This window comes from Balaenoptera borealis (assembly GCF_965194805.1).
Source record: "Balaenoptera borealis genome assembly, chromosome: X".
Taxonomy (NCBI): domain Eukaryota; kingdom Metazoa; phylum Chordata; class Mammalia; order Artiodactyla; family Balaenopteridae; genus Balaenoptera; species Balaenoptera borealis.
The window spans coordinates 124,974,237-124,996,958 of NC_138881.1; the positions used below are offsets into that span (position 1 = coordinate 124,974,237).

General features: G+C 48.8%; 1 protein-coding gene across 8 annotated transcripts in view; it reads left to right on the forward strand.

Moving 5' to 3' along the window:
• Positions 1–265: 265 nt before the first annotated feature.
• The window catches only part of MAMLD1 (mastermind like domain containing 1), a 113,633-nt gene continuing 91,176 nt past the window's right edge, over positions 266–22,722 (forward strand). For 2 of the 8 annotated variants that reach the window (XM_082376058.1, XM_082376061.1), the window contains exon 1: positions 382–1,019. The gene's annotated coding sequence lies outside the window, so the exon portion shown is untranslated. The other 6 variants (XM_082376059.1, XM_082376063.1, XM_082376062.1 and 3 more) reach the window with 6 other exon arrangements.

Here is a 22,722-nt window from a genome sequence, read left to right on the forward strand (position 1 = left end):
CTCTGGGATCCGGTCTCTCCCTGTCTCTCGTCTCCCTCGGTCTCGGTCCGTCTGGAGCGCTCTCTGACCCTGTCGCCGGTGAGCGCCGGCTCTCCCGCTCTCCCTGCTCGTTCCGCGTCCGTCAGGGGCGCGCGCCGCTCACCAGCTCGCTCGGCCCAGAAGCGGGAAGTCTACCTGCCGTGAGCCGGCTTCCCGAGCGCGCGGGGCTCCGCCTGCCGCCCTCGGGCGAGCTCCATCCGCTCGTGCCCGGGGGCGCACGGTCACCCCGCTGTCGCCTCTCGCCAGCAGCGCACCGTCTAGGCGGGCCACCTGCCACCTAAAACACCGACCGCTTCCCGCTGCGTGCGGAGCCACCGAGGTGAGTGCGCCCGTGCCCCTTCCTTCCCTCCCGCTGCTGCCCGGCTGCCCTGGCTCGAGTTGAGTGGAGAAACGAGGCAACCGTGGCGAAGCCAGCCTGCGGTCGCTTTCCCTTTTAAAGAGTGACCGGAGGGCCCGGTAGGCCCCTCGGGCGGCCGCCGCGCTTCTGCTAACCCCGGCCCCCTCCAGGCCTGGAAACTCGGCGTTTCGGGGCTCGGGGCCGGCGGGGTCGCGGGCGGGGCGGCGTGGCTTCCCCTTTAAGGCCAGAGCCGCTCGTCGCCGCGAGTGTGAGGGTGTGTGAGTGTGCGGCGTGCGTGTCTCCTCCTCCCCGAGTGACACAGCAGTGAGAAATGCCTATCAGTAACTTAAACCCCCGAAACTCCACCTTCCGGGCGCGCGGCGCGGAGCCGGGCGGTGGGAATGGAGCGAGCAGATTGAGGCCGCCGCTGCAGCGCCGCCGGCATGAACTTGGCTGCGAGCTGAAGCGGCCGGACGCGGGCGGGCGCGGGGGCACCGGCCGCTAGCCAGAGGTGATCTGCAATCGGGCCGGGCCGCTCGGCGGGCGCCGGAGGCCAGGCTGCCCGCGCCGGTGGCCGCCCGCCCCTCGGGCACTGCCCCCGCCGCCGCCGCCGCCGCCGCCGCCGCGGGAGCTCCGCAGCACGGTAAGGCTGAGGGCGGGCGCGGGAGGTCCGACTGGTCTGGGGGCGCCGGGCTGCACTTGTGGCCCGCACTTGTGGTCCCCGTCGCGGAGAAGCGGGGGCCCGGGGATACCGAGAGCCGAGGGACCCCGAAGTTTGCTCAGAGCACACGGCCCACCTGGCGCTGCGCGTGGTCGCCCCCTTCTCGGACTGGCTGGGCCGAGCCGAGCGCAGCTCGCATCGCCCGGGACTGTGGCCTGTGCCTGCACCCCGGCGCCCGCCGGGCTTCTGGAATCGGGCAGGGGCAGTCGAGTACCGAGGAGGGAAGGCAGAGGGGCGCGGGCCACGAGGGCTCCCCCGGCCGCGCCGGGCTACCGGTAGGCTCCCGCTCCGACCCGACGCACCCCGGGCCGCTCGCAGCCCGGATGCCATCGGCGACGCTGCCTTCGCATACCGGCTCCCAGAGCTCGGGCCAGTCGGCAGTGGGCGCTGGGCGCAGGATTTCCCCCAACCCCACCCGTACCCAGTTTGCCGCCACCGAGCGGGAGTGTGGAGTGTGCGCGCGCCGAGCCCGCCGCCTTTCGCTCCCTCCCCTGCCAAATTCTCCTCTGGAGAGCAGCCCCGAGCAGAGCTGGCGGCTCGAGGCAGCCCCGACTGGGCTCCTGCCCGGAGCTCCCGGCGCCCCCGCGCCCCGAGCTCCCAGGCCTCGGAGCGGCAGCACAGCCCGGCGCCCGGCGCCAGCGAGGGCGGGCGGGAAGCCCCCCGGAGCGCCGCCAAATACTTTTCACGGCCAGTTGGCTCGGCCAGGCTCCGTCCCGATGCAGCGTGTCCGAAGCTGCTTGGAAAGCTAGCCATACGGTCTTATTTTGTTCCGTGATTAAATTCGGACTGAGCAGACACTAATAGGATTAGCTTGCAGTAAACTGCCCTGAAGTCGTCGGAACCTGAGCAAACAGACGCACTTCGGGCCGGGGGCTTCGCCCCGCCGCGCTTCTGCAGCTGGGTGCGGCCGAGCGGGACACCCCGAGTGTGGGTGGGAGAGTGTGCGCGGGCGGGAGCACAGGATGGCTGAGGGAGGTGGAGAGAAGCGACTCCACTTGCTGGGGTGGCTTGTCGATTTTTGGCAGCAGGAGGAATCCCCCCCCCGCCCCAGGGCGCCGGCCCCACGGCGAACGTGCCCTTTGCGGGTAGCCAACCAAGGCTAGCTCCGGGACATTGTGAGGGCGAGCGAGCCGGGCGTACGAGAGGCGGTCGCGCTGGAACAAAGACGCAAAGTCTCCCCGAGCCTGAGCAATTTCGAAAGAGTTGGCTGGGAAGAGGGCCCGAGTCTCCCGGGGGAGACCCCCGCGGGGATCGCGCCGCCCCCGCCGGCCCGGGCCCCGCGGCCGGGCGATCCCGTTCCCAGGCTGCGGCAAGCCGGAGGGCAGCATCGCAGCGGGGCAGCCCAGCCCTCCGCAGGCGCGGGCCGCCTCCCGGGTGCCCACGGGCCGGGTGGTGTCGGCCTCGCTCCCGCTGGGGCTTCCCGGCCGCCGCCGCCGCTCGGGGCTCCCGGAGGCCGCGCAGCTTCTTCCCCCACTCCACCTCTTCTTGTCTTTATAGATTCTCTCCTTCCTCCCACCCCCGCCGCCGCTGCTGCCGCCGCCGACAATCCGCTTTATAAAAAGCCCCTTTGTTTCCCTGGAGGCTGGAGAGAGGGAAGGGGAAAGGGACGCAGAGGCAGGGGGCGGGGGCGAGCCGCCCGGGACAGGAGGGCAAGTGTAGGCGGTGGGGAGGAGGCTGAGTCTCGAAGCCCCTCCGCGGGAACCCCAGAAGGCGTGGGGAGCCCCCGGCTCCTGGCGCCTGCAGCGCGCCCGGCAGCCGGGCGGTGGACACCCAGGGCCCCCGCGGCCCGGACGGCTGGGCAGGCGGCTCGGCTAGCGGGCCGGCGCGGAGGCCAGAGGCGGCGCACGCTCGGCGGGTTGGGCAGACGCCGCTCGCCGCTGCGGTCGCCGGGCGCGGGCATAGGGGGCGCTCTTTCCTCGGTTTCGCTTTGCAGCCCGCGCCCCTCGCCGTCTAGACTCAGGGCGGCTGTCGCACCTGCCGGTGGCCAAGACGACGGCTGGGACGACGGCGGCGACTCTGAGGCTAACGCCACCCCGCGGCTGCACTCCTCCCTCCTCCCGCGCCCTCCTGCCACCCCCAACCCCCTACACAGGGGCTCAAACGCTCCGCGGGGCCTCTTTGTTTGCACGGAGGGAGGGCGTTGGAACTGCCACCTCCGAGGCTCGTGTAGCTCGGCAGGCGGTAGGGACGAGGATGCACCTCCGGAACGTGCGTCAGCCTACCGCCTCTGACGGAGCCAAGGCCCTGCATTTGGGGGTGTCCAGGACCCACGGGTTCCCGGCATTAGCTGGAGTGAGGATTCAGCCGGCCCCTATCCCTTACACCTGCCCTGCCCCCCAAACTTGCGGGAACTCGGGCTTGCGCGGAGGAATGTTAAACATAATGTTTGGAGTAACCTTTAGCCAGCCTGTCGGCCTGGCCGGCCCCGCCCCCGCCCCCCGGACCGGTCCGCCTCTCTACTTGTAAAGTTTGTTCGGAAGGGGAATACTGACAATAAGAAAAATTGACAAATAAGGAGAAGTGGGCGGGGCCCAAACTCGACTGGTAGGTCTCCTGAGCGAAGTCAAATTCCTCCCGGTCTCTCGCCAGCTCCACCCCCTCTTCCCATTTAATCTCCCGGCGACACAGTGTGTGTGCTGTTTCACATATCTTTCCCCTACTGCGCTCTCCTCCGATCTCTGGAGGGTATTCGTAAGTGCTGGTCGAACATTTGTTCTCTGGTCTTTGGAACAGAAGGGGAAGCGTTCACTCCCCCCACCCTCGAAACACACACATCCCAACTGCATCTAAAACCACAAGAAAGTACTCAAAGGGTAAACTGTGGGCTCTACCTTCTCCTCCCCCTTTGTGCTTCCCTTCTGGAACAAGATCATTGGAAAATAAAGCTGCTGATGTGCGAGATGGAACATATGGTGCCTCCATAAGAGAGAAGCTGAAATGGCCTTGAACCTGCCGGACAGACCAGCTGTTTGCTGCCAGCCAGAGCAGCTAATCAGCGTCTTCCCCTTAAAGTAACAGCCCTCTTTTCTCTTGATGACCAGTTTGCATATTAAATAGGATATTCTCCAGAGGAGAAACGTGATGGGCTCCTATATTGCTTTGTGCTTTGGTAGTTCTCCAAAGCTGGTCCCCTGCCCTGAGGGCTGCCTTGGCCTCACCCCACGCGTGCCTCCAGCGTTTGAGTGTGTTTCCTTCCACACTGATGTACGAACGTTGCCCAAAGTGGAACTTGGGAAGGAGGCGGGAAAAGGGAAAGAGAGCCAGACTGAGAGATTCCCAGATGCCCAGGAGGAAGTCTGTTTTGTTGGTACTGGCTTTAGAAAAACTAGCAGTTCTCTCCCCACCCCTAAAAAATATCACAAAGAGCTGCAGCTCTTCCTTATAAGATCTCCTTAAAAATCATCCTCTTCCGGCTGTGACCATTTTCAGTTTTCCTTCAGTACAGTGTGTTTGAGAAGGGGGAAAAAAAAAAAACAGTTTGGCATTGGAAGAAGAAAGGCTTGAGGAGATACGAGGAAATTCCATGTTAGGAAATCATTAGCAAAGGGTGACTTCGTCTGTTTTCCTGCCACTGACGCTGACAGTGACACAGATGTGTGGGTTGAAACAGGAGCGTCATTGAATTTTTAAACTCAACCAGGAAATAGCCTGTTGCTTGGGTGGGAGCGGGGCCATACATTCATTGCATCTTAAGGTAGGAGATTTACTGTTGTTGATTCTTTTCACTAAGGAAAGGGATTTTTGTCAAGCTTGGCCAGCACATTTAATATCATTTTTTTCCCTTTTAAGTGGATCACCTAAAGGCTTAAAATGCACCTGTTAATAGATCATCCCTAGGAAACTCAATTGCTGTTTAGGCTTCTGAAATGGGCAGAAACTGATCTTAAGGCAAGTGGTCCTTCTGACAGTAGAATCACTCTCCTCCTTTAAGGGGGCTTCCTATCTGCAGTAAACTTTTTTTACGATTCTGATTTTTTCTTTCTGCAGCGCTGCGTCGGAGAGATAATTAGCCTAGGAGCTGAGAAACTTGTGTTCTAGAACAGTCTCCCAACTAATTAGCACAGTGGTCTTGGGCAAGTCAGTCCTCCCTCCTTGTCCCCCTACCACCGTGACCTCGGAGTCCGAGTCCCTTCCAGCTCTAACATACTGTGATTTGTGAATGAAATAGTCATTTTCTGGGAAAATGAAATGCTGTGGGGGAAAGCAGCTAGATTGATAAAGAAATGGGACTGAGATTTTGAGGGGCAGCGAGAAGAGGGAGGAGGAAAAAAGGACAGAAGGCCAATCCAAACAACATAGAAGTCGGAATTGTTCCCTCTCTGTATCTTTCACCCATGTGAACATCTAACCCAGAAGCCTGGATGGTGGAGGCTGGGAAGCAACCCTGAGGGCTTCCTGTTCGGTACCCTTAATCCGGTGGTCTCAGGACCTACTGACGGCAGGCCTTCTCATCATCGGGTTGGTTTCCAGTTAACGGGATCCAAACTCTCTGAAATTAGACTGGCATGTTTCCAAAGGACTCATCTAATGTAGAACAGATTTGCTGCTTTGCAGTTATTCAGCAAAGGTTTCAAGGACAAAAAGGCCTTCCGTCTCCACACACGTGCCCCACTGGAGTGCGGGCTCTGAACTCAGTGCTGAACCGTTTCTTCCTAGTCCACCTGGGTATTTTTTAAAAATCACATTACCAACTTGGAGGACGCAGCAGCCATGCAAGAATCTGCCACTGTCCTGCTTGACGTTAATATTGATTTTTTTTTAACGGATGGGGGGGGGTAGACATTATGAAGGAGGACCTTTTATCCTCTGAGCTCTTTGGCAATTATCTTGCTGCCATAAATGTTGATACACGTATAATGGATGTAACTAAAAAATCTCCTTATCCAAGCAGAAAAGGCTGAGTGTTTGTTGGAGCAGATAGAATGCTGAGAGTGTGAATAGACCGACCCAGATGTGCTGGGGAGGGAGATAAATGATGGGGGAACAGGAGTCAGTTACTATGGATCAGCACAATAAACCAATTCCCATCATACACCTCTCACAACGCCAGCCACCGAGGTAACCTAGGCAGCAGCAGTCAACTGTACGGCAGGAAAGCGGCGTCACGAAGCTCAGTTGGAACAGTCTGATTTTTCAGACATTGAGTCCTGAAACATCCTCCGGACTTTGAGGAGAGAAACTTCATAAATCTGTATGAACCTGACGGGGTTTTATGGCAGTGCTTATTACTTGTTTCTGTCATCACTGTGTCATCATTTCATCTGCAAATGTAGCAAAGGAGGAACAGCGGGGAGCCCTCGGGCAGCAAGTCTGGGGCGGGTCCCTGTGGGGATGAGGGGCGTGGCTTGTGTTACACGGTTTACCTGGGACGATTTCGATGCACAGTCCCAGTGGGGTCCTGCTCACAAATGACCAGCCTGGGCAACTGAAGCCCCAGGAGCATTTTCTTCCAGGGGAGAGGATGGAAGCAAAAAGTTAGGGTTCCCTCCCTCCCCCACCCCATTGCTTTCTTTTTTCTCCCCATTCACAGAACCTCTCCAGTTTCCTTAGGGCCTCAAGTCCCCCCACCTAACATCTGACCTCTTCATAATTTCCAAAGCAATCAGACTTGTCACAGCCCAGAAAGCTCCCCCGGAGTGAGGCATAGCGAGGGGCTTTGCTGACTGTGGGCTCTGCAGAGTGAAGGCTTCCAGAGACAGGGCTTAAGTCCCACCCCGGCTGCCCTCTGACCCTGGCGCACACAGCGCCCCTTTACATACAGCCCAGTCCCAGCCTCGAAGTGGGGTCCCAGCCACCTTCCCCTCCCGGTGTGCCCTGCTGCTGGCTCTGCCCAGTAAATAACCATTAAGTGCGGTTTGGGAAATGCCACTTTCTTAAGACTGAGAATTGTTCCACGAGGCCCAGAGGAGGATGGGGCCGATCGTGGGATTTCATCACGTGCTTCCCCCTTTCCTCCACCTGTGGGAGTACCTGGACTTGAGGCCACAGGGACACATTTCTGCTGATTCCAGAAGAAGCCACTGGACGCCGCGGGACCTGAGATAGTGAATGGCATCTGCGTCGGAAGGGCCTGGTGGCCCCGGCTGGTGCCTTCCCTCTTTGGAGGGGAAGTGTGGGCCTTTGGGAACTGAAGACAGGACAAAAACCAAGTCAAGTCATCCTGAATGCTTCGGACAACCTCGGGTCCTCTGTCCAGTTGTCCCGAGTCGCCCTCCCCCGTCCCTAACAGTGCTTTTCTGTTTTGTCCAGCGTTTGAACCTGAAACCCCCATATGACATGGAGGGCGAGGGGGAGAGGATCCAGCCTTGCCTTCCTTTTCGCGGGCCCAGTAGCCAGCTGACCCGAGTTCCTGCACATAGCTGGCATAGATGAATCAAGGCACCTACATACTCAGATGCTGAAAGAATTTTCAAGCTGGAGGAGTAAAGCCCTGTGACTTTACAAAAGAAAAACGGGGGCCCAGAGAGGGGGCCCGACTTGCCTGAGGAGACACAGTGAGGGGAGCCCTAAGGAGATAGAACTCCGGTCTCCTGCTCTCAGTGAAGTACTTGGGTCCGGAATGCCCACTTGGCACCCATGCTGTGGGCACACGGGCTTCCCTTTTTGAGGAAGAGCAGATATGACAGGAGATGCAGCGCGTGGAGAAGAACCACGTTTAATTGTGGGGTAACGTGATTTGCCCTGGATCAGTGTGTGCTTTGCTTAGCATTGTTAGGATGGCGGAGGGCCATGCTGGCATCAGAAGCCAAAGCTTAGAACCAGTTGAAATCGGAGGTTGTAAATGAAGGATCAGACTGGGGCCCAGGCTTTGGTGCCTCCAAAAGGCGTGTGTCATGTCTTGTTTTCAAGTTGCTGACAGAGAGTTGGGCCGCCAGCCTCTTGGAGGGCTTGGCTGGGTGGGCTCTGTTGGCAGTGGCGACGGTTGTTTGGGTTTTGCTCTTAATGAGATCTCAGTGTCAAGATCTGTCTCTGGAAGTTGCAGCGCCGACCTCGGAATTTTAAGTGGGAGAGTAGTTTCGGTGCAGTTGCCAGCGTCACATGCTTTGCGTGTCTAATTCTCAAAGACTGGCGTGCGTTATGCTGGGTTTGGGGCGGAGGGCGTTTCTAAGCTGCTTGTCTGTCAAGGATTAATTTTACCTCTAATTACTACATTTTCTTCGCAGTTTGCTGCACAAACATGTTGTAACAAAAGCTCAAAGAAGTATGCCATTTCGTTTCGCCGCCGCTCTCAAATTCGTCTGGGGGGGATACGGAGTCAAATCGGACACACTTAGTGTTAAAATAATGGTGCTGACGTTCGAATGAAAGTGAACAATCTGGTTGTTTCTAGTGATCCCCCAGCGATGGGGTACAGAGTATTATGGTTATGTGCTATGATTGTATATTATTATCGTGGTCCTCGCAGCCCTCAAAATGAGCCCTGAAAATATGGGAGAGTCACCACATCAGTCCCACTGGGGCAGCCAGTGCTCCCGACACGTGGCCCGTGTGTTGCCTTTGGAGCGTGACTAATGCCCTGCACAGGAGGGCAGCCTGGAGGCGCTTCCTGCCCGCTAATAGGGCAAGGTGGTGAGGTCTGTACCCTCAGTAGAGGTGAGGCCATTATCAAATTGGAGCCTCCCGAGGGCCTGCTCCCGAGGCAGAACCCATTCAGAGCGCAGCGACAGGGAAATTGCAAGATTAAGCTTACAGGGGTTCTCCAAGCAGGCTGATCTCCCTCCTCCTCCCTGCGCCCCACCCCCGCCAGAGCAGCAGCCCTCCCCAAACAGCGGCAGCGACTGTGGCGGTCAGAGGCCCGTTCCCCACCCCGGGGTGGCTGGAAAGTCTGGCTTCTCAGACCCGGGGCAGGAGGCCTTCGCAGCATCCTTTGCTTCCTCTTTCCAAGTGCAGGGAAATAGACCTGTGGGATGAGAGTGCCGAGCGGGTGAGCCAGTTGTGGGGCTTCGCCTCCCGGCCCGGCAGTCGTGGAGAGCCAGACTCGTACACTCGCACCCCTATCTCAGGAGCCGAGAAGCATGATCGCTCTTCATTTCCTCCCAGAAAGGAGAGGCACTTTGCCTTTTAGAGCACGTTTTGTCCCAGGAGTCAAAAACAAGATGCTGACATTGTTTCTCTTAGTATCCTCAGCCCATCCTTTCTGGAAGGCGGGACCCAGATAGAAAGGGCTAAGTCAGCAGCCCTTGTTCCCCCCATGGCTGAGGACAGGCTGCCTGGCCTTTTCGGTCATGCCTTGGGGTTGGCCCTTTGCAAAATTCTGAGCAAACTCGTTTGGGTTCAGTCCCCCCATTTTTCCCTTCCTGGGTCCTAGACCTGTCCCCTCTCCCTTAGCCGCAAAGGCACCATCCTCAGCCCTTCCTTGGGAGAATCTGGAACCTCTGACTTGAATTATGGTACGTAAGGGTTGCCATGCCTTGGAGAGCACGTGCTCTTCAGTGCTCAGGTAGGAGGGGTTCAAGGGTTAGAGAGGGCCTCTGGGCCCCCCCAAGTGGCATCTTGCCCACGTAAAGCTGGTCCTGTCCATGAGATTGGAACACGGCCAGGATCACCTGGCTGCCAAGCCTCTTCTGAGGTTGATTTCAGGGAAGCCGACCTTAGCTGGTCTCCTGAGACCCAGATCATAACAAAACTGATTCCTGTCTCTCTGGGGCAGGGGCAGCTCTTTGCCTTTTGTGGGTCACGGACTTCTTTGCGAATTATATGCAATGTTGCGTCTAATTGCAGGGGCTCATAGACCCTTCTAGAAGCCCATTCATGGTTCCCTCAGGGATCCTTCGAGACAGGTTAAGAACACCTCAGCATGGTGCCTTGGGCTGTGCCGGATTGCGGGGTCACCGCTGGTTACCACACGGGCAGAAACGCTGTGCTGTGGTGCGAAGAACAGTGCGCTTTGCCATTGGTGCCTGGCGTTGGCCAGCTGCGGGATTTTAATCAGGTCCATGAACCTGCCCTCAGTGTCCTCACTTGTCAGGTGGGAATATGAGAAGGCTGGCCCTGCCCAGTGCAGTGGCATCGTGGGAGATTCCAACTAGATGGTGTTGGAGAGTCCGTCTTGGAAACGGCAAGCTCGGCCACACTCTTGGGTTGCTGACTTACCATTTGGCCTGAGAAATTAAACAAAAGAAAGGCAGGTCTCTTTTGACGTGAACAGTCTTTTTGTCCGTTCTTTTGACCTTACATAAGTTACACCCAGGCAAACGAGTATAAAAGAGTTTCTGGCTTGGGAGGGCCCTGCAAGGGCATGTGTGTCTTGGGATCTAGACCGCTCCCGAGGCCACACCTGGTTAGGGGTCCTGCTTGCCCAGCCCTCCCTGGCTCTGGAGTGGGGTCAGGGCGTGTGTCCCCGGCCCCCTGCCCTGGAGGAGCTCCGCGTCTGCCTGCCACGGAAGTTAGCAAACGGGATCTGAGAAGGCAAATGGTTGGGTTCAGTCTTCCACAGTCCAGTACTGTCACACCTGGAGGCCAAAGTGGATCCTTGACTCTCCCCCCCCAAATCACCAAAAAAGTCTGGCCAGCTCCTGGTGAAAGATGGGTAGTGGACCTGCCTGGGATCTGTCTAGGGCCGTGTCCTGAGGGAGAAGAGCGTCGTGTTCTCCTTGGAGAGAAGCCGCATTGGGCGGGATCTGCCTGGCAAGGCCAGGAGGGCCCGTAAATCACAGATGGCGAAACTGAGGCCCTGGGAGGGCTCAGTGCTTGCCCAAGGTCACAGGACAAGTCAGGGGCCAGCCAAGAAGACATGTCCTTGGCCCCTGTGGGGCCTGTGCTCCCTCCAGGCTCTCCGGGTCCTCACAATAGCGTCTTTCTCCTCTTAAAAATACAAGCCCGTCATCGGATTCACCTGGGAATGCTCCAGTCATCAGGGTCAGCTCGAGAGAGTCAGTAGCAGGTCTGGAAAGCCCTTTGGAACCCTCAGACGATGATCCTGGCCGCTCGGCGGCTCTGTAGAGCTGTTTCTCCCCCTCCCCACAGCCCCAAGCTAGGAACCTTTTGGAAGAGAGAGTGTTGCTAGGAGCTTGGGCTTCCCCTCTCCTTTGTAAAGAAGAGAGCTGGTTGGCTTCGAGCTGGCTTGCAGACAGGTTGAGGTGTTCCTCCCACCCTTTCTTTCTTTCATTAAAGCAGCCAGATTTGCCAGGGCTGGGTCAGTGGAGACGATGATGAACACGGATGTTTGGTACCGGCCCATCATGTGGCGTGCTGCCCATTCCTGTCCTTTGCTGGAGTGTCTCGGCCTTAGCTTCATTGTTAACCTGGAGGGGAAGGAATTGTGCAGGTCACTGGAAAGCAGGTGCCACCCAGCAATTTCAGGCATCGTCACATAATCAACCGAAACAACAGTGCTTCTTAAATCGGAAAGTATGGCAGTTGGTCCTTGCCCTTTGGAAGAGTCCCTGTTTACATCCAAATTTCTGAGTCTGGGAGGGTCCCTAGTGCCACAGTGGGAAGACTGTTCACCTGGGGGTTGGCCAACATGTGCTCCAGGTCCAGCTGGGAGCCTCAGTTTCCCCATCTGTGCAGTGAAGGAATTGACTAGGGACGTCTGAAGGCTCCTCCCCCTCTGCCATTTCATGATTCTCTGAGTTGCAAATTAAACTCTAAGTTAATTACAGTATTTGAAAAGCATAAATCATAATTTGTTCTCTTTGAAATGACCTGAGACTTGAAAGCGTGGGGTTTCATTTCACTTTGGTAGGTCGTGGCTATGACTGTTACAGAGACAACAACACTTCCAGAAGTTTGGGTAAAGACAAACAGTGGATATGGATTTATGTAGGGCCAAAGAACGGGGAAACCACAAGTTCCCTTAGATATCCCTGGTTTTGCACATGAGGATGCTGGCCCAGGGCTCAGGCACTCCTGCTGTCAGCCCACCTGGGGGCTGTTTGCCCCACCCCGTAGGTCACAGACCCTTACAGAAGAAGCATACGGTCTTCCAGCTGGGATGGGCCTGCAGTCAGCAGAATGAAGGACAGAGATTTTCATTTCTAGCAATCAGATAGCAGCTTACCAAAAAAGGGATTTTTGTCCCCATTTCTGCCCCCAGCATCCGAGTTGGTCTCAGCTAAAGTAAATACCTTTGTTGCCCTTAATTTTAAATAAACCAGATTTTTTTTTAATAATTGGAGGGGTGGTCGTTGGCGGCTTATTATTTGAAATGATTTTAATTTAAACATATAGGATGTTTTCGTTTAAACTTCATACTTGCTAATTTTCACTATGAAAAAACAAGCCACCCCACCCTGATTTTTGTAATGAGTAACAGTTTGTCTTGTCTAGAAGAAGCTTTTGCACCATAGTACTCGCCAAGTTGGCGTATTTGTTTGTTTTCAAATCACAGAAATGTGTTGGCCACCTGTGGTTCATGGGGTGCTTATGACAAAAGCTGCCCGCTCATCCCCACACGGCCACCAGCTCTGGGACTGTTTCTCTTGGTCCCGGCCCAACCACCTCTTGTCTGGGCCAGGCCACCACCCCCTCTGTCCTGGAATAGGACCTGTGTGGGGATGCAGAGTCCGGGAGGGCCTGGTCTGGGAGGGAGGCAGCCTGGGTGCCAGGCTCAGCTCTGCTGCCTCACTGTGTGGCCTTGGATGAGTCCCTTTCCCTCTCTGGGCCCCGTGGTTCCCTTGGCTACAATGAGGGGCTGGCTAGAGGGATGGCGGACTCTCTGAGATTTTCCTCTCATTGGATTGGATTGTTCTATTTGGAGAATATGATTTGACCAGTGGAGTATATTACCTTTAAATCTTTTCTAGTGGTAAAATTCAGTGATTGTCTGAAAGAGGAAGGGAGACAAGTCCAAAAAAAAAAAAAAGAAATGCTCTGGCACTTTTAAGTATATGTGCTTCTCTGCCCACATAGTTCCTGATGGCTGTCTGCCTTTCGGAAAAATGTATCTGTTCCCTCCCCCTCACACAGATTAAAGAGCTTTGGCCTTGAAATCAAAGCAAAAAGGGAGGTCGGAAAGGAGGGCAGTGCCCAAGACCCTCCTGTCTCCTGTGGACCTTCTCAGGTGGGCGGGGGGGAGGGCGCATGGGGCTGCGTCTCCTCTGCCACTTGAACAGCAGGAAAGGCGGGGTCAGGATGAAACTGGAACTTGGATGCTGGTCAATTCAGGAACTGGTCAGAAGTCATTCTGAAAGATTGATTCAGCAAAGATTTTGTGTGTGTGTCTACTATGTGCCAGGCACTGTTGGAAAATGGGTGGATGGGGATAGATGGGTGGACAGATGGATGGAAGGAAGAATAAGCAGATACATGAGAGTTGAGATGTAAAAGGCTACTAAATACCCAAGGTGGGGCTTCCCTGGTGGCGCAGTGGTTGGGAGTCCACCTGCCAATGCAGGGGACACGGGTTTGATCCCTGGCCCGGGAAGATCCCACATGCTGCGGAGCGGCTAAGCCCGTGCGCCACAGCTACTGAGCCTGCGCTCTAGAGCCCGTGAGCCACAACAACTGAAGCCTGTGCGCCTGGAGCCCGTGCTGTGCGGCGGGAGAGGCCACGACAATGAGAAGCCCGCGCACTGCTCGCTGCAACTAGAGAAGGCCCGTGCACAGCGGCGAAGACCCAACACAGCCAAAAATAAAAATAAATAAATAAATAAATTGAAAAAAAATACCCAAGGTGAAAGAACTTATGCCAGTTAATGATGTGTCATGGATACAAGCGTGAACAAAACACAAAAAGCCTCATGGATGATAGTCTAGTGGGGGAGACCAACAATAGGCAAGATTAATAAGTAAAAACTATAGTATGTTTGAGGTGATGTGTCTTGAAGCAAAATAAATCAGGGAAGGGAGTTGGGGGATGTCGCGTCAGGGTGCACTTTTTTTTTTCTCCTTAGGAGGTACTTTTTTTTTTTTTTCTATTAAAGTATAGTTGATTTACAATGCTGTGTTAGTTTCTGGTGTACAGCAACTATTCTTTTTCAGAGTCTTTTCCATTGTAGTTTATTACAAGATATTGAAGATAGTTCTCTGTGCTATACAGTAGAACCTTGTTGCTTGTCTATTTTATATATGTTAGTTTATCTGCTAATCCCATACTCCTAATTTATCCTTCCCCCACCCTTTTCCCATTTGGTAACCATAAGTTTGTTGTCTATGTCTGTGAGTCTGTTTCTGCTTTGCAAATAAGCTCATCTGTATCATTTTTCTAGATTCCACATATAAGTGATATCACATGATATTTGTCTTTCTGTCTGACTTATTTAGTATGATAAGCTCTAGGTCCATGCATGTTGCTGCAAATGGCAATATTTCATTCTTTTTTTAAGGGTTGAGTAATATTCCATTGTGTATATATACCACATCTTTATTTATTCATCTGTCAGTGGGCACTTAGGTTGTTTCCATGTCTTGACTATTGTAAACAGTGCTGCTGTGAACATTGGGGTGCATGTATCTTTTCAAATTAGAGTTCTTGTCTTTTCCGGATATATGCCCAGGAGTGGGATTGCTGGATCATATGGCAACTCTATTTTTAGTTTTTTAATGAACCTCCATACTGTTCTCCATAGTGGCTGCACCAATTTACATTCCCACCAACAGTGTAGGAGGGTTCCCTTTTCTCCACACCTTCTCCAGCATTTATTATTTGTAGATTTTTTGATCATGGCCATTCTAGCCGGTGTGAGGTGATACCTCATTGTACTTTTGATTTGCATTTCTCCAATAATTAGCAATATTGAGCATCTTTTCATGTGCCTGTTTACCATCTGTGTGTCTTCTTTGGAGAGATGTCTATTTAGGTCTTCTGTCCATTTTTTGATTGGATTTTTTTTTTGATACTGAGCTGTATGAGCTGTTTGTATATTTTGGAGATTAATCCCTTGTTGGTCACATTGCTTGCAAATATTTTCTCCCATTCCAATTCATTTTGTTTGTAGTTTGCTGTGCAAAAGCTTTTAAGTTTAATTAGGTCCCATTTGTTTATTTTTGCTTTTATTTCCATTACTCTAGGAGACAGATCCAAAAAATATTGTTGCGATTTATGTCAGAGAGTGTTCTGCCTATGTTCTCTTCTAGGAGTTTTATGCTGTCATGTCTTATATTTAAGTTTTTAAGCTATTTTGAGAGTTTCTTTTTGTGTATGGTGTGAGCGTGTGTTCTAACTTCATTGATTTACATGCGGCTGTCCAGCTTTCCCAACACCACTTGCTGAAGAGACTGTCTTTTCTCCATTGCATAGTCTTGCCTCCTTTGTCTAAAATTAATTGACCATAGGTGTGTGGGTTTATTTCTGGGCTCGATTCTGTTCCATTGATCTATGTGTTTGTTTTTGTGCCACTACCACACTGTTTTCATTACTGTAGCTTTGTAGTATTGTCTGAAGTCTGGGAGGGTTATGCCTCCAGCTTTGTTCTTTTTCCTCATGATTGCTTTGTCAATTCTGGGTCTTTTGCAGTTCCATATAAATTTTAGGATTATGTGTTCCAGTTCTGTGAGAAATGTCATGGGTAATTTGATAGGGATGGCATTAAGTCTGTAGATTGCTTTGGGTAGTATGGCCATTTTAACAATGTTAATTCTTCTAATCCAAGAGCATAGGATATCTTTCCATTTCTTTGAATCATCTTCAATTTCATTTATCAATGTTCTATTGAGTGTTGAGTTCTCAGAGTGTAAGTCTTTTACCTCAAGGGTACACTTTTAAATAGGGTGGCCAGCAAGGACCTTGATGAGACGGTAAGATTTGAGCAAAAACTTGCAAAACCATTTATCAACTAGGCCAGTTCTGCCCACTAGAAATATAATGCAAGCCATAAATACGAGCCACACATATACAATTGAAAATTTTCTAGTGGCCACATTAAAAAAGTAAAAAAGAAACATGAAATTAATTTGAATAACATGTTTTATTTAACCCAATCTATCTAAAATTATGATTTCAGCATGTAACCAGTCCAAAAATTATTGAGATATTGTACACAGTTTTTGTTTTATGATGCTAAGTCCTCACATTCCAGTGTATAGTTTGCACTTACGGCACATCTCAATTCAGACTAACCACATTGCAAGTGCTCAGTAGCCACATGTGGTTAGTGGCTACCATATTGGAAAGCACACAACTAGACTATTCAAGTTAAACATTCTCATTTTAGCAGGTCACTGATGAACTATACTTTATAGAGTGCTTTCTTTGCTGACTGGGCTGAAATTATTTAAAACAACTAATATTGCTAATCATCATTAACTTACATAAGTTTTTTCACCATGGGTATTTAGTAGCCTTTTATATCTTAAGTCTCATATGTCTACTGTCCATCTATCCATCCACCCATCCATCCACCCATCCATCCATCCATCCATTCTCCAAGTTGGCTCTACCGGAAATGAGCCCTCGGATTCTCAGTTTTTCTGCCTCGTGTTCTGGGTTCTGAATGCGGACCTAGAGGGAGTTCAGTGGACCAGCCGTTGTCCGCCACACTAAGCCGGGTTTGAGGGTCATTGGAGACAGGTCGTTTGTTGGGAAGAGGCTCCAGTTTTGACTTGAAATTTATCAAAACATCAGTTAGCATTCCCCGAATGCCTGTGTGTACCTGAGACTCCTGTCCCGTTGCCTCTTGTAAACCCATGCATCAACTGTGAATATTTTCTAACGGTTGGCCCTCAGGCCTCTAGTCTACACCATCTCTCTGGTGGGTTGATTGATCACTTATAAGCTTTTTAAATTTAAGTTTTAGCTTGACAAATTCAGACTTCAAGAAAAGTTGGGACTTCCCTGGTGGCGCAGTGGTTAAGAATCCACCTGCCAACGCAGGGGACATGGGTTCGAGCCCTGGTCTGGGAAGATCCCACATGCCACGGAGCAACTAAGCCTGCACGCCACAACTACTGAAGCCCACGTGCCACAACTACTGAAGCCCACGCACCTAGAGCCCGTGCTCCGCAACAAGAGAAGCCACCGCAATGAGAAGCCCGTGCACTGCAATGAAGAGTAGCCCCCGCTCACCGCAACTAGAGAAAGCCTGCGCGCAGCAGCGAAGACCCAATGCTGCCAAAAATAAATAAATAAATTAATTAATTTACAAAAACAACAAAAGAAAAGCTATAAGAATAATACAAATAATTTCTTTTTTATTTTTTTATACAGCAGGTTCTTATTAGTTATCTATTTTATACATATTAGTGTATATATGTCAATCCCAATCTCCCAGTTCATCCCACCACCACCACCCACACCCCTGCTTTCCCCCCCTTGGTGTCCATACGTTTGTTCTCTACATCTGTGTCTCTATTTCTGCCTTGCTTACCGGTTGATCTGTACCATTTTTCTAGATGAATTCAAATAATTTCTGAATATCTTTCTACTCAATTCCACAAATATTAACATTTTACCACATTTTCTCTGTTTATCTACTCCCCCCTCTACACACACACACGCCCGCACACACACACGCCCGCACACACACACACACACACACACACACACACACACACATACATTTCTTTTTCTAAATTGTGTGATAATACATTGCAGACACAATGCACTTTTATCTCAAAACACTTGAATGTATATTTCCTAAGAATAAAGACATTCTCTTGCATAAGCACAGAACGTTGATCAAAATCAGGAAGCTAACATTGGTACCAATCTAATCTAAAGACCTTCTTCGGATTTTAGTGATAGTCTCAATAATGTCCTTTATCACAAAAGAAAATTCAGGATCATATGGTGCATTCGGTCATTATGTCTCTTACGTCTCCTTTAAACTGAGACAGTTCTTCAGTTCATCTTTGTATCATTGATATTTGTGAAGACTACAGGTCAGTCATTTTGCAGAATGTCCCTTATTTGGGGTTTGTCTGATGTTTCCTCATGATTACATTCAGGTTCTGCACTTGCTTAATGTGGTCGTCGGCCATGTTTCTCCACAATCAAATTACTGTTTTTTCCTTGGTAATTAATAAGGATCTTATGGGAATATATTTTGAAAATATGTCGATAAATTGCTACTCTGCAAAGTTTCACTCCCTAGCTTAGCATCCATCAATGATCCTTGCCTGAGGCAAGTTTATCATTCTGGTTGCCAAATAATGAATTTCTAATTCCATTATCCCTTCTATATTTGGCTTTCTACTGGAAGAGAGTGTTCTTTCCGCCATCATTTATTTACTTATGTCTTTATTTATATCAGGTGAACTCATGGATTATGATTTTATTCAGTGAGTTATGATCCTTGACTATTGTTATTTATTTTGATGTTCAAATTGTCCCAGGTTTGGCCAGTGGGAGCCCCTTTATGTTGGCTCTTAGGTCTTTTTGACATGTCCCTAATCATTCTCTGAGCATGGCCTTAATTTATGGCACAACAAGATGCTCCAGGCTCATCTGTACATTTTCTGCTCCAGCCCTAAAAATCAGCCATTTTTCCAAGGAGCCTTAGTTTCTTTTGGTGGAGAATAGTATTTAGAAATCAAAGTGTGGGAACTAAGTGTGTGCTCACTTCTACAGGAGTGCTGTTGCTAGTAGACCCTCTCAGTCCACAAAGCTAGGAAATGAAGTAATTATCTCCATCAATATTTCATTTTATTATTTTATTCATTTTTATTATTGTGGTAATCTATCACTTACCTACCTATCTATAAACCATGAGTTCACACTGTTACCTCAAAATTCCAGTCCAACACCAGAGTTCGTTCTGTCTTTTCCCCTTTCCATATTTGTAAACCCTTCCATGACAGAAATCTCTCAGCTATTATCCCTAATAGATTTACTTACTTACTGAATTCTAGAATACACAGAAAGGAGTTTCAGAATTGCTAATCCATAAGTCTGTGAAAAGAAGCCTACTAACTAGAGTAAAATATTTGTTTAGAATTCTTTTTGTGTTTAGCTTAAGGGTGTGTCGCCGGAAGACTGTTACCAAAATCACTTGGGCTACTTCTTCATCCCCCTTGCTCCCATGTGCTCATTTGAATATGGTTCAGTTCACATGTTTCTGTCTCGATTCCTTTGAGGATGTTTATTTCGCCATCTTTGTTCATTTTAATTTTTTTAGCATGTGAAATAACATAATTCCAAAGGTTAAAACTGTACCTTCCATTCGTGCCCTCTAAGTAACTAACCTCATTCTTTTTCCTGGGTTTCTTTTTGCACAAATGAGCAGGTATCTGTGTATTTTCCTATACCCCTTTCATTCTTACATGAAGGTAGTGTACTATAGATACTCTTTTGGGCTTTGCTTGATGTGACAGTATGTCCTAGCAATCACTCCGTATCAATTCATAGAGATCTTCCTCATGCGTGTATTACAGCTGCATAGTATGGCACTGTGTTGATGGACTGTAGCTAATTCGACCACCCTCCTATGTTTGAGCATGTATGTTGTTTCCCGTATTTAGCGATTACAAGCAATGCCATAAGGCAACCGCATGCAGATGTATTTTTCATTTTGTTGGAGGTGCATCTTCAGGGTAGATTCCTAGAAGTGAAATTTGTGTGTCAAAAAGTAAACACGTAGGTAGTTTTCTCAGGTATTTGCCTAATTCCCCTTCGGAAAGGTTGTTATCAGTTTGTGTTGCTGTCAGCAATGCGTGAGAGTGCCTTTTCCCCTAAAGCTTCGCCAACAAAATGTTTGCTATACTTTTTAATTTTTTGTAAATCTGATAGGTGAGAAATGGTACCTCAGTAATTTTAATTAGCATTTTTCTAATTATGAGTGACTTGGAACATCTTTTTATTTTTTTTACATACTTGTCCATTGTCTGATATGTTATTTGAAAATTTTTTCTTCCAGTCTGTAGCTTGTCCTTTCATTCTTTTAACAGGTTCTTTCGCAGAGAACTTGTTTCATGGACCATACTTTTGTTGTTGAGTCTAAGAATTCTTCATAAAGCCCTACATCACCAAGATTTTCTCATTTTTGAAAAAGTTTTATAGCCGTACATTTTACATTTAAGATTGTGATCTATTTCAAGTTAATTTTTGTATAAGGTGTGAGATTTATTAATTAATTATTTATTTATTTTTGGCTGTGTTGGGTCTTCGTTTCTGTGCGAGGGCTTTTCTCTAGTTGCGGCAAGCGGGGGCCACTCTTCATCGCGGTTCGCAGGCCTCTCACTATTGCGGCCTCTCTTGTTGCAGAGCACAGGCTCCAGATGCACAGGCTCAGTAGCTTTGGCTCACAGGCCTAGTTGCTCCGCGACATGTGGGATCTTCCCAGACCAGGGCTCGAACCCGTGTCCCCTGCATTGGCAGGCAGATTCTCAACCACTGCGCCACCAGGGAAGCCCAAGGTGTGAGATTTAGATTGAGGTTCATTTTTTTTTTTGCCCATGGAAGGCCAGTTGCTCCAGCACCATTTGTTGAAAAGGCTGTCCCTCTATTGAATTACTTTTGCATCTTTGTCAAAAATTAATGGGGCACATCTGCGTGTGTCTATTTCTGCTCTATTAATCTATGTGCCTATTCTTCTGCCAATATCACACACTCCTGATTAATGTTTTTTATATAATAAACATTGATATCAGGTACAGTGACTCCTATTTTATTCTTGTTTTTCAAAATTGTGTTATTCTGGGACCTGAACCTTTCCGTATAAATTTTAGAATAAGCTTGTCTTGGCTACAAAAAAAAAAAAATCTTGCTGAGATTTTTATGGGAATTACATTAAAATCGTAGATCAATCTGAGGACAATTGAAATATTTACTCTGTTGAGTCTTCTAATCAATAAACACAGTGTGTCTCTTCATTATTTAGATCTTCATTTCTTTCATAAGCAGTTTTAATATTCTGGATACAGATTCTGTGCACATTTTCTTAGATTTACTTTGCATTTTCTTTGGAGCAATTGTAAATGGTATTGTGTTTTTTGAACACAGCGTTATTGATATAGTTCACATAACCACAAAATGCATTTAAAGTGTTCAATTCAGTGCTTTGTAGTATATTCACAGAGCTGTGCAACCATCACCACTACCTAATTTCAGAACATTTTAGTTACCCCCAAAAGAAACCATTAGCAGCCATTCCCCATTTCTCCTCACCCTCAGCCTTTAGCAACCAGTAATCTGATTTAGGTGTCTATGGGTCTGACTTTTCTGTACATTCCTATAATTGCAGCCATACAATAGGCAGCCTTTTGTGACTGATTTCTTTCCCTTACCATAATATTTTCAAGTTTCACCTATGTTTTAGCCTGGATTACTACTTCATTCTTTTTCATTGCCAAATAATCCATTGTATCATTCATCAGTTGATTGAAATGTGGATTGTTACCACTTTTTGACTATTATGAATAAAGGTGCTATGAATATCCGTATATAGTTTTTTGTGCAGGGATAGCTTTCATTTCTCTTGTGTAGATACCTAGGAGTGGAATTTCTGGATCATATGGTGGTACTATGTTTAACATTTTGAGGAACTGCCAGACTTTTGCAAAGTAGTTGTACCATTTTACAATCTCACCAACAATATATAAGGGTTTCAATTTTTCCACATCCTCACCAACACTTGTAATTTCCTGTCTTTTTCATTATAGCCACTGATGTCAATCCACTGTTCATGTGTTTACTGGCCATTTGTTTACCTTCTTTGGAGAAATATTTGTTCAGATCCTTTGCTCATTTTAAAATTGGGGTGTTTGTCTTTCTATTGTTGATTTTTAAGGGTTCTTTATATATCCCGAATACTAAACCTATAACTATTATACGTTATACGAATTGCAAATCTTCTCTTCCACTCTCTGAGTCATTTTTCCACTTTCTTGATGGTATTATTTGGAGCACAAAAGTTTTAATTTTGATGTAGTCTAATTTATCTATTTTTTCTTTTATCACTTGTGCTTTTGATGCCAATATCCAAAAAAAACCATTGCCTAATTCAAGATCACAAAGATTTACTCCTATGTTTCTTCTATGACTTTGATAGTTTTAGTTCTTACATTTAGGTCTGTCTTCCATTTTGAGTTAATTTTTGTGTATAGTGAAAAAAGGGTCTAACATCATTCTTTTGCATGTGGATATCGAGTTGTCGCAGCACCATTTATTGCAAAGACTATTATTTTGTCTTGGCACTCCTCTCAAAAATCAATTGAACATAAATGTAAGATTTATTTCTTGACCTTCATTTCTTTTATCTATTTTTTAAATTTAACTATAGTTGATTTACAATATTGTGTTATTTCAGGTTATAGGTTATTACAAGATAATGAATATAGTTCCCTGTGCTATACAGTAAATCTTTGTTGTCTATCTATTTTGTATATAGTGGTATGTGTCTGTTAATCCCATACTCCTAATTTATCCTCCCCCTCCCCTTTCCCCTTTGGTAACCATAAGTTTGTTTTCTATGTTTGTGAGTCTGTTTCTGTTTTGTAAATAAATTGATTTGTGTCATTTTTTTTTAGATTCTATATATAAATGATATCATAGAATATTTGTCTTTCTCTGCCTTAGTATGATAATCTCTAGGTCCGTCCATGTTGCAAATGGCAATATTTCATACTTTTTTATGGCTGAGTGATATTCCATCATGTGTATATATATATATATATATATATATATATATAAACACACACACATACCACATCTATCCATCTGTAGGTGGACATTTAGGTTGCTTCCATGACTTGGCTATTGTGAATAGTGCTGATGTGAACATGGGGTTGCATGTATCTTTTTGAATTA